We start from the raw sequence: 15233 nt of genomic DNA on the forward strand, positions 1-15233 counted from the left end.
AACAAGAGGTTCTGCTGCCAACAGAGGGTGGAGGAGGATCAAGACATAAAAGAGGGAAAACAAATTTCCTTGCACCAAGATTTGCTGGCAGTCACCATGCTGGAGTTAGGGCCCATTTCTCTCCTGTCACAGGTAACTGAGACAGATGTTTAAGGTGTCAACAGTACCAACACAGCTCTATTCTTCCTGGTGATCACCTTTACTGCTGCAGAACATCCCACAGAATCACCGGCCCTTTCAGTGTAATTCCCTGAGGGATTTCCTTCAATAAATTATCTGGATACAGTAGCTCTGGGGTTTTATGTAATTTCCATGGGTTTTCTTCATGGGGGTGAATCTTTCTTGTGTTTTAAGAATTCTTCATACATGTTAACTTAGAGTGTTTTGGTCTAAGGGTACCACTTTTTTTTATAATTTGTTTAAGGGATTGAATCAAGAACTGCTTGAATTTAACAGTCTTTTCTCATTCACTTTTAGAGACTTTCCATCAAGTCCAAAACACTCTAGTCAATGCTCTCTAAGTGCATTCACTTTTTAAAAAAGAGTGATTTAAATACAAATATTTTTTAAAAAATTACTCACCTTGAAAGGCTGAAGGAATTACATCATTTCAGGCTCTGCCCACTCATTTTAATTTCCACTGGGCTTTCAGACTGACTTTGGAAATGCGAGACAATTTTCTTCCTGCAAAACCTTAGGCTTTTGCAATCATTTGTATCGTTGTTTGATCTGCAAAATCTTGATTTGGACTTCCTGGCAGATTTGTACTGAACAGCATCTCTAATCCCTTTTAGGACACATTTCATAGGCTGAAAGAAAGGGATTTTTTTAATATAGGCAAAATTTTAAAAAGGGCTTTACCCAAAAGATTTTCCCCTAACCCAATCCTCTTTAAAATACGAAACCCAACACCAAGTAGACACTAATTCCAATTTGTAACAAGACCAGGGAAAAGGGGGAGTGCCAGTGGTTATGCATAATTCTCCATATGAGCCAGACAATTTAATAACACCACTTATTAGAGAAGCCTTAAAGGTAATCCCATTAAAGCTATTCAGCAGAACACTGATATTTTTCTGAAATCTGCTTGGAAGCAGACAGGATTACTCAAATGAAATGTGAGCAGCTTTCCAGTAAACCTCATCCCCCACCTCTCACTCCTGAAGGCTGCAGACCTTGACACGGCCGTTCTCTTCCCCGGACGGGTGAGGCAAAGTCACAACTCGGAAACAGGGAGTGATGGAGAGGTGGTTGTCCAATATACAGCTCTTCTCATCCTGGCAGGATGTGAGACCTCGATGACACTGCCACAGCTTTCTTTCCTGGCTCTCTGTAGGGGTAATTGTGGTAAATTGGTCACACTGTGAGGCAATTAATGTCTGGCAGATAATTGGCCAAGTGTATGGGTACAGCAACAAATGTTAGGGAGACCACGACTTACTGTCCACATGGCCTTGCATGGATATTCTTCTCCCTTATTTTCTTCAACTCTACCTGCCTTGCCATCCAAGGAAGGGCTACAACTTGAACATGTGAGGTGTTCATATGATGGTTGGTGGTGAATCCTCACTGCTGAGAACAAGCAGTGGTGGTTTGATACAGAGAAATTTGGAATGACAGGAAGCCACGATCTTGTTTGAACCTGAGAAAGGGTGAATTTCTGTTTTAAAGCACCTTATCTAAACAGTACTTAAGGAAGGAAACCTTGTGAACTCTTGTTAAAAACTTATAGCTATAATTTAGAAACTCCTTTCATCTAGCATGAAGGGGGTTTTTGCCTGGAAGAAACAAGGATGCAGTGTTCTCATTTGCATGGACTGTGCCAACAAAATAGGGAAACTTTTGGCAATGCTGTTTTCACTTCTTAGTTCTACTCTTTTAAATGTCTGTATTTCTCTTGGGTTTTCAGAACTCAAAGATCCACACATAAATATTCCTTGAAAATGAGTAGGTTTTTCTGATTTTTATGTTAGCAATGTCTACTTTATTTGTGTTTAACAATAGGAGGAGATAACTGTACTCTGTGTAAACATTCTGCAAGTAGTTTAATCCAAACTTACAAGGATATCTGGTTTCCTTAAAGGCGTCCATAATTATATGGCAGAGCTCTGAAGAATGTAATTCATCATTTTAGAAACTGGGCTGGAATACTACACGACTCTGGTTTAGGTTTGGAAAAGGGAATGTCATGGATCCAGAGGACTCTTTTTTAGCTCAGTTTAGCTTGTTTTGGTTTGGGGAAGTGTACTGGAATGACAGCTGGGAGGAAGTTTGTGCACCAGTGAAACCACCAGTTCAGGAACTCCCTCTAGACATTATTCGGGTGTCTCCGCCATCTCTGCAAGGCTCTGGAAGTGGAATTTTTACCTGGCATTTGGCTAGATGCTGGGACTTGTTTTTTCCATAATTAAAAGCAACTCTCTGCTTCTAGCAGGATGATGGCTGGATGGGTCTTTCCTTCCATGGCCTTGCTGAAATTGGCAACGTACTGGGAAGACTGGAAAATGTTGCTAAGCCCTTCACAGAATGGTTTCTCTGCTGGCTAAAACAAATCAGAAGCTGTTTATTTACTGGTCTGTGATTAAAAAATAAGGAAGAAATGCTGCTGTATTTCTGAATGGTACCTTTTAGTCAGGGGTTTAATGTGATTTAAAAATCACTGTTTCAGTGCATTTGTTTTGACTGACTGGATTTTCCCCACTTGGACTTGTCCTGACACCAACATCACTGTGACTGGTGGCTTACTAGATGCTTCTATAGAACAGTCCTAATGCACGTGGGACACTCAGAGCTGCTTTTAATGCTATAGTAGCAGCTCAGTTTTGATAAACTAGAGAGAGGCATGTGCTGATCTTTTCCCCTTTTTTGCATGAAAACATGGACTTTCCATGCCCTCCTGTTAATTCTGACCTGCACTCTGGCTCTGACCTAGGTATTTGGGTAACCTCAACCACGTTTACTGATCTGTACCTCTTTCTTCTGCTTGCTGTCTCTTCCTCGGTTGAACTTTGATTTCCTTTTGGCCTGAGGGAGTTGAAGTCAAGGCAAGGAACAAAAGCTAGCTTTGCCAATATGATTGTGAACAGAAAGGAAGGAGGGTGTTGCCTTGAAAATAAATCAGCTGTGTCTGTCTACATGCTCTGCCTGGCTAAAGACAGCAGGGTTCCTCTGTTGAGTCCATCCATACTGATCATCTGTGCCATACTGGAAATATTCCAATTTTGGTGGCTTTAGTATAATTCCTGCATCTCAGTTCATTGCAGACCACGTCTTTTCCTCTCAGCATAAGGATTTTACTTCTAATTTGCCCAGGAGCTGTCAATGTTTATTTGTATTTATGGCAACATTTCCTTTACAGGGAGCATTTCAGTTTGCCTCAATTTGGCCGTCAGGTTTCTTATAGCTGGAAGTAAAATGGTTCTATCTGTGCAGAATTAGGCATATTCAAGTGAAACTGATTCTTGGAACTGATTAATACATGATTCAGGACCAGGTTGGATGGGGCCCTGAGCAACCTGGTCTAGTGGAAGATCCCTGCCCACGGCTGGGGTTGGAACGTGAGGATCTCTAAGGTGTCTTCGAACCCAAACCATTCTGTTTCTGTCATTCTGTTGCAGACAGAGGTGTAACTGGCCCCAGATCCAGCCCATTGTTTCTTTTTTCTAGCTGTCAAGCAGCTGGATGACCTGGAAGCGAATGCCCCTTGTCAAATAAATCGATATCTAAATTATTGTTCTCCAAAGCAAAACAAGAATGTACCAGGGTTTCTGGGAAAGTTCATTTTGTTCACTGGTCGCACATGGTTCCTTTCATAAATATAACAGTTTAAGTGCTGCTTAGGGATATTTTTCTCTATTTGCCTTCATGCTATGCACTTTTGATTAGAGATGATTGAATAATTTATTGCAAGTTGCTTATTGGAAAAGGTTTCTTCATTTCCTGTCATCCAGAATAATGTATTTTCAAATGATTATTAAAATTATTGTACAAGTGATCCTCTGAATAGTTTCAGTGAAAAAGTCCCAGTCTAAAGCTTACTTGGAAGAGGTTTGTGACACAAGAGGTAAAACCACCAAAGACCATTTTGGTAGTCAAGACTGTAGGCTGATTTGGAGTGGATGAACAGGTCTCTTATTTTCTTCCACACCTTGACTGCCTGTTAACCAGTCTGTTATTGGTTTTCTAATGTAAACACACTTGTGTTTTACAACATTCACTTTGTAAGTATTCTCCACAAGTCATTGAAATTGTGCTATTTCTATAAACATCCCTGCTACTAAATTCATTTGAAGTGATATTTCACTGGTAAATAAATGTAGACCGTGCAAGAAGACATGAAAGAAAAATACCTTGGGGAAGGAGTGGGGGTAAATTGCAGAGATAACATATCTTTTGGAAGCTTTTATATAAATAGACCTACAGATTTCCACATATTTATCATTGGAGGAGATTAAAACTTTTGATGTGCAGTTACCATTTCACATGAAAGCAAAAGGTAGTTTTTCAATTGCATTTGGTCTTTATAATTCAAGTGCTGACAATCACTGGAAACCTAATTTAATGAATGTTTTATAAGACCTTCAAGTGCTCTGTGGAAATTCCCCCCTCCCTTTGTCTGGCTGTGGTTTCATGTCCGTGGGCCCATTCCTAGCAAGCCCTTTACATGTCAGTGGCTCTCCTCTCCCCTGTTTACTCTCTGGAGCTGCTCCCATCAGCACAGGCGCTCGACATGCCTACAGCTGCTCCGGCAGGGTGTTTGTTTAATCAACACCATTACCTGTGGCTTGGACAGCCCAACAAGGTGAACAGGCTGCCAGTCTCAGGGCTGGGCTCCTTGTCATCCTGTCCCTGGGGACATGCCCCTGGCACACCATGAACATCAGTGCCTTTCCAAATGTCTGTGAGGTCCTACTCAAAGGCCAGCCACAGGTCTATGCTGCCCACAGCCCCCACAGTCACTTCCCTGACAGATCCAGTTGCCTGCTGCTCCTGTCACCACCCACCCCCAATTCACCCCTTTCTGTTTCACAGCAGCCTTTAGAAGGGCCGATACCCTCTGCAGTCTTCTGTGTAATGCCCTGATTTCAGATGTTTTCAGCAGGTTTTTCTTTGTCTTGGAAAGGTGAGCCATAAGGTCCCAGTGAACTGTCACTTACCAGTATCCATCCAGTCAGAGAATCACAGAATGGTTTGGGTTGGAAAGGATCATAAAGATCATCTTGTTTCGACTCCTCTGCCATGGGCAGGGACACCTTCCACTATCTCCAGTTGCTCCGAGCCCCATCCAACCTGGCCTTGAACACTGCCAGCAATGGGGCATCCACACCTTCTCTGGGCACCCACACCTTCTCTGGGCACCCACTGCCAGGGCCTCATCACCCTCACAGGGAAGAATCTCATCCTAATAACTAATCTAACCCCACCCTCTTTCAGTATAAAGCATCTGCCTTTTGTCTCCTGTGCAAAGACTCACAATAGGCTGGAAAGGCAGGTGGCGGAAGATCACAAAAACCATGCATCACTTTCCCTGTTGTTGGCCAGCAAGTTTCCCTCTTACCTGCTTACCTCTCTTCTTTCTTGGGCTCAGAGGGACACAGAGGTGCAATTGTGGATGTAGCAAAAAGGTTTCTAGGGAACAAACTCCTGAGTGCTGCTATCCCATCAGGGTCGAGCAAGAAGTTCCTGGCCCTGAGTGCAGGAGGAGTTTGGCTGTGGTCAGGAAGCATGCTGCCTTCAAGCGGCTAGGAGGAAGCTTCAGGAAAAGTTTTTATTTCTTAGGGATTTTTTGCAGCAGGAGCTTCTGAGGAGCTCACTTCCCCAAGGCTGAAATCAGGCCAGTGCATTAGGAAGAGCACAGAAATGACAGGAAGCTGGTGAGAGGGTCAGGAGGAAAGGGAGGCTGTTGGCTTCCTGGATGACCTTAGAACAATATGATTGCTTATATTAACTTGAGCATTTGCCAAAGAAACAGTTGCAGCAGTCCACAAACACCGCAGGTATTGCAGAGAGGATGATTTAATGAGAATAACAACCTTTCCTGCGATAGCAGTCAGGAATTTTACCCCACCTCCACCACATGACAAAATCTGCTCTTGGGTTTTTCCATTTCATCACGACAAGTATGACACCGAGAAAGCAGCAGGCCTCCAGCAGAAAAAAGAAAATCATGTTATAGCAGTTCTTTAGATGAAAAAGGGAAGGTTTACTTTGCCCACTTCCTCACGCCACGCTTGTCAGCTGTGCTGGGCCAGAGCCGAGTGCAGGGTGAGGGCACAGCATTGTCACCAGCCAGGGTCATCTCACATACCCCCTCCCTCTTCCAGTTAAAGGCATGATGCCATAAATGCAATTAACAAGGATATTATTTTTAAATCTGGAGAGAAAAAAATGTAGAAAATGTCCCCCTCTGAGTATTTCACAAAAGCTTCTTGGCACAAGTGCATAAATTAAAAGACCAGAAGTTTTTCACATCTCTGCACTTTTAATGAGAGTAAGATGCAGGACCCTGAGAGCAGATTTTATGTGGAGATTTCAGTAATTCCTTGCAGTCATTTCAGTAGCAATTTCATGGTGTAAATTCCAGATATAGAAGGAAAAGGAAAGGACTTTAAGGACAATCACTGCTTTCCAGCATATTAAAGAATGTCTCTTTTTTAGAGTGGTTTTTCTTTTTTTAATGCACTATCCCTGTTCAGGTTTCCTTCTTTTGTTCTCTTCCTCACTCCACCCTTACCTTCAAAAATAATGTACTTCTGTGCCTTTGTTAAAGTGATATGAAACACAGAGACCAGGCTACACAGGGTGTGATAGCTGATGGTCATCTGGGGTGTGGTAGTCAGGTTGTGTTCAGTGTGTTTCTAAGTTTAGCTCTGTAGCTAAGCTGAGTGGCATTTCTTCTCTCCACTCAATTTAGAATGGGAATATGGACTCCAGACTGAGAAAGTAATTCCAAATTTTCCAGCTTCTCTTTTATGAATGTACTTTATTTTCCTTAATGTAGAGAATTGATTACTATTCCTGTTTGGGTCAGTCGTTTTTGGGGTACATACAACCTTCTTTGCATTTATTTTTCAATCTGGATCCTCCCAGATTGTACTCAATTCACTCAAGTTTAATAGGTTTATCTCCTCCACTGCCCCACCGATCCATTTTGTCTCAAGACTAAAAGAGGGCGAGAGACAAGAACATCTGTGGTGACAGATTCTTTTTTTTGGTGTCTGTGCCACCACTGGCTCTTTATTCATGTGCACCTTTCAAAGATACACCTCATGTGAAAGCTGGATGGGGCCCTGAGCAACCTGGTCTAGTGGAAGGTGTCCCTCCCTATGGAAAGGAGGTTGCAACAAGATGGTCTTTAAGGGCCCTTCCAACACAAAGCAACCTGTGATTCTATGAATGCACAGGTTGCATGTTTTCCTTGGCAGATCCTTGTTTTATTTCAAGTCCGGCAAAGGCACTAGATCTACATGAAAGCATTGCCCAAGCCAGTTGTCAAACTTAATTCCCTTTTTTTTCCCTTTTGGCCTTGCAAAATACATGCAACTATGGATGACTGTTTTTTTATAAAATCATTTCTAAAGTTTTTCTAAACAGCTGAAAGTACTTTGCTTTTTCTTCCAAGAATATCACTCCAGTCAGAGATCAAGCACAGACATTTTCAGTTCAAAAGATAAATATTTGGAAAAATAGTCCTACATTTTGCAGAGGGGTCAGTGAACCTCACAATCTCAGTACTTGATGACACTTGGTGGCTCAAAATGGGCTGTTTTAAAAGGAAAGCAAAGATCCTGGTGAAGTATTATACAGTGAGCATCTCTCATCCCCCCCTCCTCGTGTTCTGCTGGCTCCTTGGTTAGCTGAGAAATGAAGGGAGCAGTGGAGCTCTTCTCCCAGTGCTTTGATTCCAGCAGTGCCAAGCTGCTCTTTCCAAGGAGTAAACGTCAGCTGGTTCTTAATGAGAGCTGCAGGCGCTCGGCACTTCTGGCTGGCGGCTCCCTTTAAAGGCTTAAATTTAGTTTCAGTTAATGCTTCTATATGTGAAGCTTTTGATTGCTATTAAAAAAACCAAAGAATATATAAAAATAAGTATATAAACAAACAGCCCCAAAGCAGGCAGTGCTCCCAGGTCTGTTCACGTTGGCCCAAACAGATGTTTTAACCAGCTTGGTAATACTTAAACTGTAGGCACTCTAAATAGCTTTTTGTGGTGATGTTGTCTCTTGTGCTGGGTCAGAGTGAAGCCCTGATTCAGGCTGGGGGATGGCTCAAACTGGGCTGGTTCTGGCTGCACCCCAAATGTTATGAGTTGGTGGAGAGAAAGGCATCCTCCTGACTTAGACCAGTGGCCATCACCTGGGGTTAGTCACCGTGTCAATTTCTGCCCAGCCAGGCAGGCCACTGCCTTTTCCACTGGTTGGGTTGTACCCTCTGTGAATGTAGCAGGTGATGCTTGGTGGAAATTTGGGCTTTTTTCTCTCCATTGTTTTGCCTCATGAAACATCAGCAGCAAAGTAGGACTGGGGGTCATATTTGTGCTTTTTTCTGACTCGAGGAACAATGACACCTGACAGAGGGGTCATTTTGCGAAGATGGTTTCTAACAAATATCTTTCTTCATTCCTCCTGGAAGCTCAGGGGGGAACTTCCAGCTCCTGATGGCTGTGGATAGCCCATCCCTTCTCCATATCCTTGAAGAATTTTGGCATTAGGGTGGGTGGTGCTCTGGCTGCTCTGTGTGTGTGTGTTCTGTGGCCAGTCCCAGAAACCAGGCAGTTGCTCAGCTCCTGCTGCAGCCTCTCCGTCAGCCACCAGGTTTTGGGAAACTGGAAGCTACTTCATATCCCACAGACTTCCATCCTGCTGTCAAATTTGGTTGAAACTGGGCAACAGTGCATTTTTATGGAGGCAGTGATAAGCAGACAGACAGACAACACGGTCTCACATGCCGGGTTTCCTTTGGAAACTGAGCTAAAAATAACACAGTGATGAATGGAGCTTAACTGGGAGGCATCTCACGGGAGAGAACTGGTGCAGAGGGGAATGACTGTGACCGTCCCGTTGTTATTTCATATGTGTGGATATCAGCAACAGCCTCCCAGAATATTTCTAACGATTTACTCCCTTGAAACAGAGCATACAGATGTACCTCCTTATCCAGAGCTCAGTGAAAATTAACTTCCTGGTAATTTTAAATCCTAAAATCCCCTGAAGATTCCAGCTGGACTCAGATAGTGTCCAAGAGTATCCTAATCCTTTTTTTTCTCCTTCTTGCAACTATACCAAAGATAATAATTATATGTTCTATTTAAATAAACAGAAGTGTTTCTCTCAGTGCTTCTGACTGCTATCAAAGCATTCATGTGAGCTCATGATCTCTGGGCTTCCTAACTGGAGAGGTATTCAAGAGGTCTAGCAGCAAGAAAGCAGAGGAGAAACTGAAACATGCAAAAGAAATTAGCAGCATAAATGATCCTATGCAAAAAAAAAAAAAACCCCAACAAAACAACAAACAAACAAAAAACCCTAAAAAATTAAGGGCAGGCATCACAAAAGAATAATTTTTTACTTTCATAGCTTAGCAGAAAATTCTGGAAAGAAAGTGAATGTATATTGAAATGAAAGAGGAAACAAAACTCTGCCCAAACCACTCTGTCGTTACAAGTCAGCTTGAAATGTTCTAGCTTCCCTTGTGGACTATTCAGTCCCCTTGTTTAAATTTGAAAGAAAACAAAAGGTGGCTATATATATTTATTTGTTTTCAACACTGTAAATTTCTTTGCAAGCCTTTTCTCCTTCAGTATTGAGGACTGTTTAAGAGTAATCAAAACAGTTTCCTAGACTTTAAATTTGGAAATTTGATGGCACAAAAGAAGTTTTACATTCCTAGAGTCCTCTAGGGTTTTGCCAAAGTACATAAACTTTCTTAATGGGCTAACATGAAATCTAATTCTGACTTAGTTTGGTTTTTAATTTATTAGATACCCAGTAGCAGAAGTATGAGAGACAGGATTCCCAAACCAGAGAACATGTTTATAGACACATAGGTATTCCTAAGACAAATACACCTCCAAGAAAACCTGTTCATAGTGATGTTTTGCACTTCCATGGATCCCATCCAGAGGCTGAAAAAGATGTACAGATTCTGGAGAGCTGAGCTGCACAGTCTTTCCCTGATCAAAACAATTTACACTGCCTACATTTGACAAAAAGAGAATATAAGATGCTCTACAACAACAAACATTCACAGAACATGCTGCTCATTGTTTGTTGATGATGCATTCAGAATGTACAAATTTGTGGAATGAATTACAGCTAAAAATAGGAAACCTCCAGTCCCCAGAAAGCTGCTCTCCTCTCCTCTCCTCTCCCCCTCCAGCTCTGTCAGCCCAAGTCCATCACCAGTAATCTCGTGGTACAAAATAAGGCAACTAACTCCATAACATTCCCTCTCTGCTGAAAGCCACAGGTCAGGCACCATTTTGAGAGTTTGAAGGGGACCTGGCAGTGTGGTACCATCTAAACCTATCTCATTCCAAATGGGAGGAAGATACCTGACTTCATTTTGCTTCCCAGAAAACTCTCAGTCATGGGCTCTTATTTGCATTACCTATTCCTGTTTCCAGGTGTTAAACTGTCCACGCAAATTGTGCTCAATGAGGCAGAAAGGGAGCCTTTGGAATATGCTGGTGCTTTAACAATGCAGAGAGTGGATGACATTCTCTTGGGCAAGCAGATCACCTGGGGAATCCTGATGGTGTTGGGTTTGAGCAGTGTGTATAACACTCATTTCTGGCCCTAACAGTTACATTCACACACAACCATACGTGACTGGCTCTCACACAAACGTTTGAAAATCCCCTCTCGTCGTGTCCCGACTCAGGCTCGTTTATCCAAGGAGATCTCCCTCTCTTCCCATGCAGGCAGCTATTCCATATAGGAGTGTTTGTGTGTTCTGCCCAGCTGTATGTGTTTGAATACGTTGCCAGATAGAGCCATTCCAATGAAATCATTGGACTGTTATTTGGAGGGCTGAAATTTCACCCACTTCATAATTTATTTTTCTCTCTCCAGAGCCAGTCCATCACTTACCCACTGGAATGTGTTGCCAGCTGTCACAGCACACTAATACTCCTTGGCTAGAAAACTTCAAAGTCTGGTAAGCTGTCCCAATGGGGAGGGGGGAAAAGTTGGCTGAGGATTTTGGTGTTGCTCCACAACAACTCACTCAGTTCTTACAAGGCATGCACAAATCCCTGTTTCCCATACACTGCAACAGCCAAACAAGAGCAGAAAACTGGCCTGCTGACCCTCATCTCTGCCAGACAGCACCCATGAGTCTCTCACAGGACTTGACATCTGTGGGAATGGGAGCCACTTCCAGCTTTTAAGTCTTTGTGCTGATGTGGGGGGTTTTTTTTCCCTATTAAATATAATATCCCATCTCATCTGGAGAGAGACTTAATCTGAATCAGAAGAAGTGAGGAATCACAAATGGGAAAGACAAGGAAAGAAACTGTCCCTAAGTCAGCCAAAAGGATAATTTTGGTAGTGGACATTTTAATCTTTCAATCCGTTTAAGCTCTGTGTGACCCCTTGGACTGTTTCTTCCATTTTAGAGGTAGTCCTCACATCCTTGTTTTACAGTGCTTGACAGTTTGCAGTAATTGTTGTGATGATGGAGGCAGAGAGGCTTTTGTGTCTCTGTGTATTTTCCTCCCAGTATCATGGGAGAACAGTTTACGAGCAACAGAAGGATTTGGGAATGAATGCCACTGATGTGAAGGAATGCAGAGCTTGTAGCAAAGTTATTACCAAAGCCAAGAGGGACATGGAGGGTTTTTGTTGTAGCTTTTATGTCCGCAGGGAAGTGCAGGCTCTGGAATCTTTGTGGATCGCCCATTGCAGCCCCTGCACTGAACTTGGTGAGAAGGAGGATGGGAAGGAGGGGAAAGGAGGAGGTTTTGGAGAAGGGGCTCTGTCCTCACAGGAGCTGGAGCCCTGGGTATGCCAACAACTCCAGGTACACTGATAGACCTTAAATTTAGTCCTGTTGTTCATCCTTCACTGTCCTGCTGTTCTGGAGAGATTTGATCAAAATTGGGCATTCCTGCTGTAACCCCAGAGCTTTGATCTTACCTCAACTGTATTTTCATGACGAGGTTGATAGGAAACTGTTGGCCTTCATTTGTGATTTTCAGAAGATTAATGGTAACTGGTCACCACCTCATTTATTTGCAAGTGTAGCATAAAGGGAGCACTGGTTTCATCAAAGGAATTGGCAACAGGTTATATGTTACACATAATCTCCACCAGCTGCAAGTGGAGCTATCTGATATCTTATACTTCAGTTACGTGATGATATCTCCCTTCTTCCTTTACTGTTTTTCTTAGATATTAATATTTCTAACTATTTTTCTCAAAAAAAAAAAAAAAAGAAAAAGAGAGAAAACAAGCCCATTTCCTCCCCCACTGCCATTTCCCTCTGTGTATGAGGGCCTGTTCTTTTCCCCTTTGACCACCACTTTCTGTTTCCTTCATGCAATCCTCCCACTCAGTCCCTTCTGCAATTTGATAAAAAAGACTCATTTCCCAGATGCAGCTTTCTAAATGCTGTTCTTTAGTGGTTAAGCATAAATCTCCTAGCTTGCTTTGCACTTTTTCTATGAAATATGAAATACACCTACTCTTGTCTGAGCCATCAAAGGGTGTCATCAAAACATCAAAATATTACATCAGTTGGCTGAATATCTTCTTTTAATTAATTTTGATATATTTCCTTTCCTTTTTATATGTTATCAAAAACTGTTTGCCGTTTTGTCTCTTGAAAGTTGTACACATGGAAGGAAGGAAGGAAGGAAGGAAGAAGGAAGGAAGGAAGGAAGGAAGGAAGGAAGGAAGGAAGGAAGGAAGGAAGGAAGGAAGGAAGGAAGGAAGGAAGGAAGGAAGGAAGGAAGGAAGGAAGGAAGGAAGGAAGGAAGGAAGGAAGGAAGGAAGGAAGGAAGGAAGGAAGGAAGGAAGGAAGGAAGGAAGGAAGGAAGGAAGGAAGGAAGGAAGGAAGGAAGGAAGGAAGGAAGGAAGGAAGGAAGGAAGGAAGGAAGGAAGGAAGGAAGGAAGGAAGGAAGGAAGGAAGGAAGGAAGGAAGGAAGGAAGGAAGGAAGGAAGGAAGGAAGGAAGGAAGGAAGGAAGGAAGGAAGGAAGGAAGGAAGGAAGGAAGGAAGGAAGGAAGGAAGGAAGGAAGGAAGGAAGGAAGGAAGGAAGGAAGGAAGGAAGGAAGGAAGGAAGGAAGGAAGGAAGGAAGGAAGGAAGGAAGGAAGGAAGGAAGGAAGGAAGGAAGGAAGGAAGGAAGGAAGGAAGGAAGGAAGGAAGGAAGGAAGGAAGGAAGGAAGGAAGGAAGGAAGGAAGGAAGGAAGGAAGGAAGGAAGGAAGGAAGGAAGGAAGGAAGGAAGGAAGGAAGGAAGGAAGGAAGGAAGGAAGGAAGGAAGGAAGGAAGGAAGGAAGGAAGGAAGGAAGGAAGGAAGGAAGGAAGGAAGGAAGGAAGGAAGGAAGGAAGGAAGGAAGGAAGGAAGGAAGGAAGGAAGGAAGGAAGGAAGGAAGGAAGGAAGGAAGGAAGGAAAGGAAGGAAGGAAGGAAGGAAGGAAGGAAGGAAGGAAGGAAGGAAGGAAGGAAGGAAGGAAGGAAGGAAGGAAGGAAGGAAGGAAGGAAGGAAGGAAGGAAGGAAGGAAGGAAGGAAGGAAGGAAGGAAGGAAGGAAGGAAGGAAGGAAGGAAGGAAGGAAGGAAGGAAGGAAGGAAGGAAGGAAGGAAGGAAGGAAGGAAGGAAGGAAGGAAGGAAGGAAGGAAGGAAGGAAGGAAGGAAGGAAGGAAGGAAGGAAGGAAGGAAGGAAGGAAGGAAGGAAGGAAGGAAGGAAGGAAGGAAGGAAGGAAGGAAGGAAGGAAGGAAGGAAGGAAGGAAGGAAGGAAGGAAGGAAGGAAGGAAGGAAGGAAGGAAGGAAGGAAGGAAGGAAGGAAGGAAGGAAGGAAGGAAGGAAGGAAGGAAGGAAGGAAGGAAGGAAGGAAGGAAGGAAGGAAGGAAGGAAGGAAGGAAGGAAGGAAGGAAGGAAGGAAGGAAGGAAGGAAGGAAGGAAGGAAGGAAGGAAGGAAGGAAGGAAGGAAGGAAGGAAGGAAGGAAGGAAGGAAGGAAGGAAGGAAGGAAGGAAGGAAGGAAGGAAGGAAGGAAGGAAGGAAGGAAGGAAGGAAGGAAGGAAGGAAGGAAGGAAGGAAGGAAGGAAGGAAGGAAGGAAGGAAGGAAGGAAGGAAGGAAGGAAGGAAGGAAGGAAGGCTGGCTTTAAACACTGGCAAATAAGTCATGTCCTTCACCCCCAAAAAATTGTACCAAGAAAAAGAGAGAAAACTTTCATATCATCTAGTTATTTAATTTTATTGATTTCAACAACTTTGGTAAAGGTTAGGGGTTCTCACACTACAAAGAGGCTGTGGATAGAGGCAGGACAACTCTTTGGGCATGACAATCCAAACTGCTGTATCTGCTCTGACAGTAGGAATTTGCACTGTTGTGTTTGCTGGAGTATCACTCACCCGTTGGATTGTATGCGAAGTAGTGTTTTTCCAAAATATTTGACAAATGCAATAATTTATTTTTACCATCCCCCAGAAGTCATAATTACATTCCAGTCTTACAGAAGAATACGCTCTATATCCTTCTGACTCTCCCAAACATAATCTGTTCAGTATCAGGCTTTTAATTCTGTGTTGGGAGATAGCCATTTGGCTGATACAGCCCTGAGAATGTCTGGATAAATGTCTGGATAATTTCAGCTGGAAATTGCTCTGAAAGCCTTTTGCAGCCCAGTCAGAGAGATTTCAGTCTGCACCCAGATCCTCTGGATGCTCAGAACACAACGAGAGCAAATGGGCCCCCTTGTCTGACAGAACATTCAGTCATGGGGCAGCGGTCATGTGGATGATCACTTTGTGGAAACATGTTTAATGCTACATCAGAGCTATGCCATTACTGAGCTGACCTTTTTACTGCCTCCTCAGGGTCTGTCGAGAGCAGCTTCAGGAGTTTATTAGTTAAGGAAAACATTAGGGATTTATTATAAAGCATACCTATCACTTTCTGTCATTCTCACATCCTCCACAAAAGACTTACCTCCTATTTGAGTATTTACCTTACATGGGATACCTCTTGGAGGATGAATACCACCGGGATATTGGATGTTTTCTATGCTTTTTTC

General features: G+C 43.1%; 1 long non-coding RNA gene across 1 annotated transcript; it reads right to left on the reverse strand.

Moving 5' to 3' along the window:
• Positions 1-582: 582 nt before the first annotated feature.
• LOC116443773 lies at positions 583-1323 on the reverse strand. The gene is made up of 2 exons (XR_004240049.1): positions 1152-1323; positions 583-809 (listed from the first exon to the last, which is right to left on the reverse strand). It is a non-coding gene; the product is annotated as an uncharacterized LOC116443773 (long non-coding RNA).
• Between the last annotated feature and the right edge of the window lie 13910 nt (positions 1324-15233).

The sequence above is a fragment of the Corvus moneduloides genome, chromosome 5, assembly GCF_009650955.1.
Source record: "Corvus moneduloides isolate bCorMon1 chromosome 5, bCorMon1.pri, whole genome shotgun sequence".
NCBI classification, from domain to species: domain Eukaryota; kingdom Metazoa; phylum Chordata; class Aves; order Passeriformes; family Corvidae; genus Corvus; species Corvus moneduloides.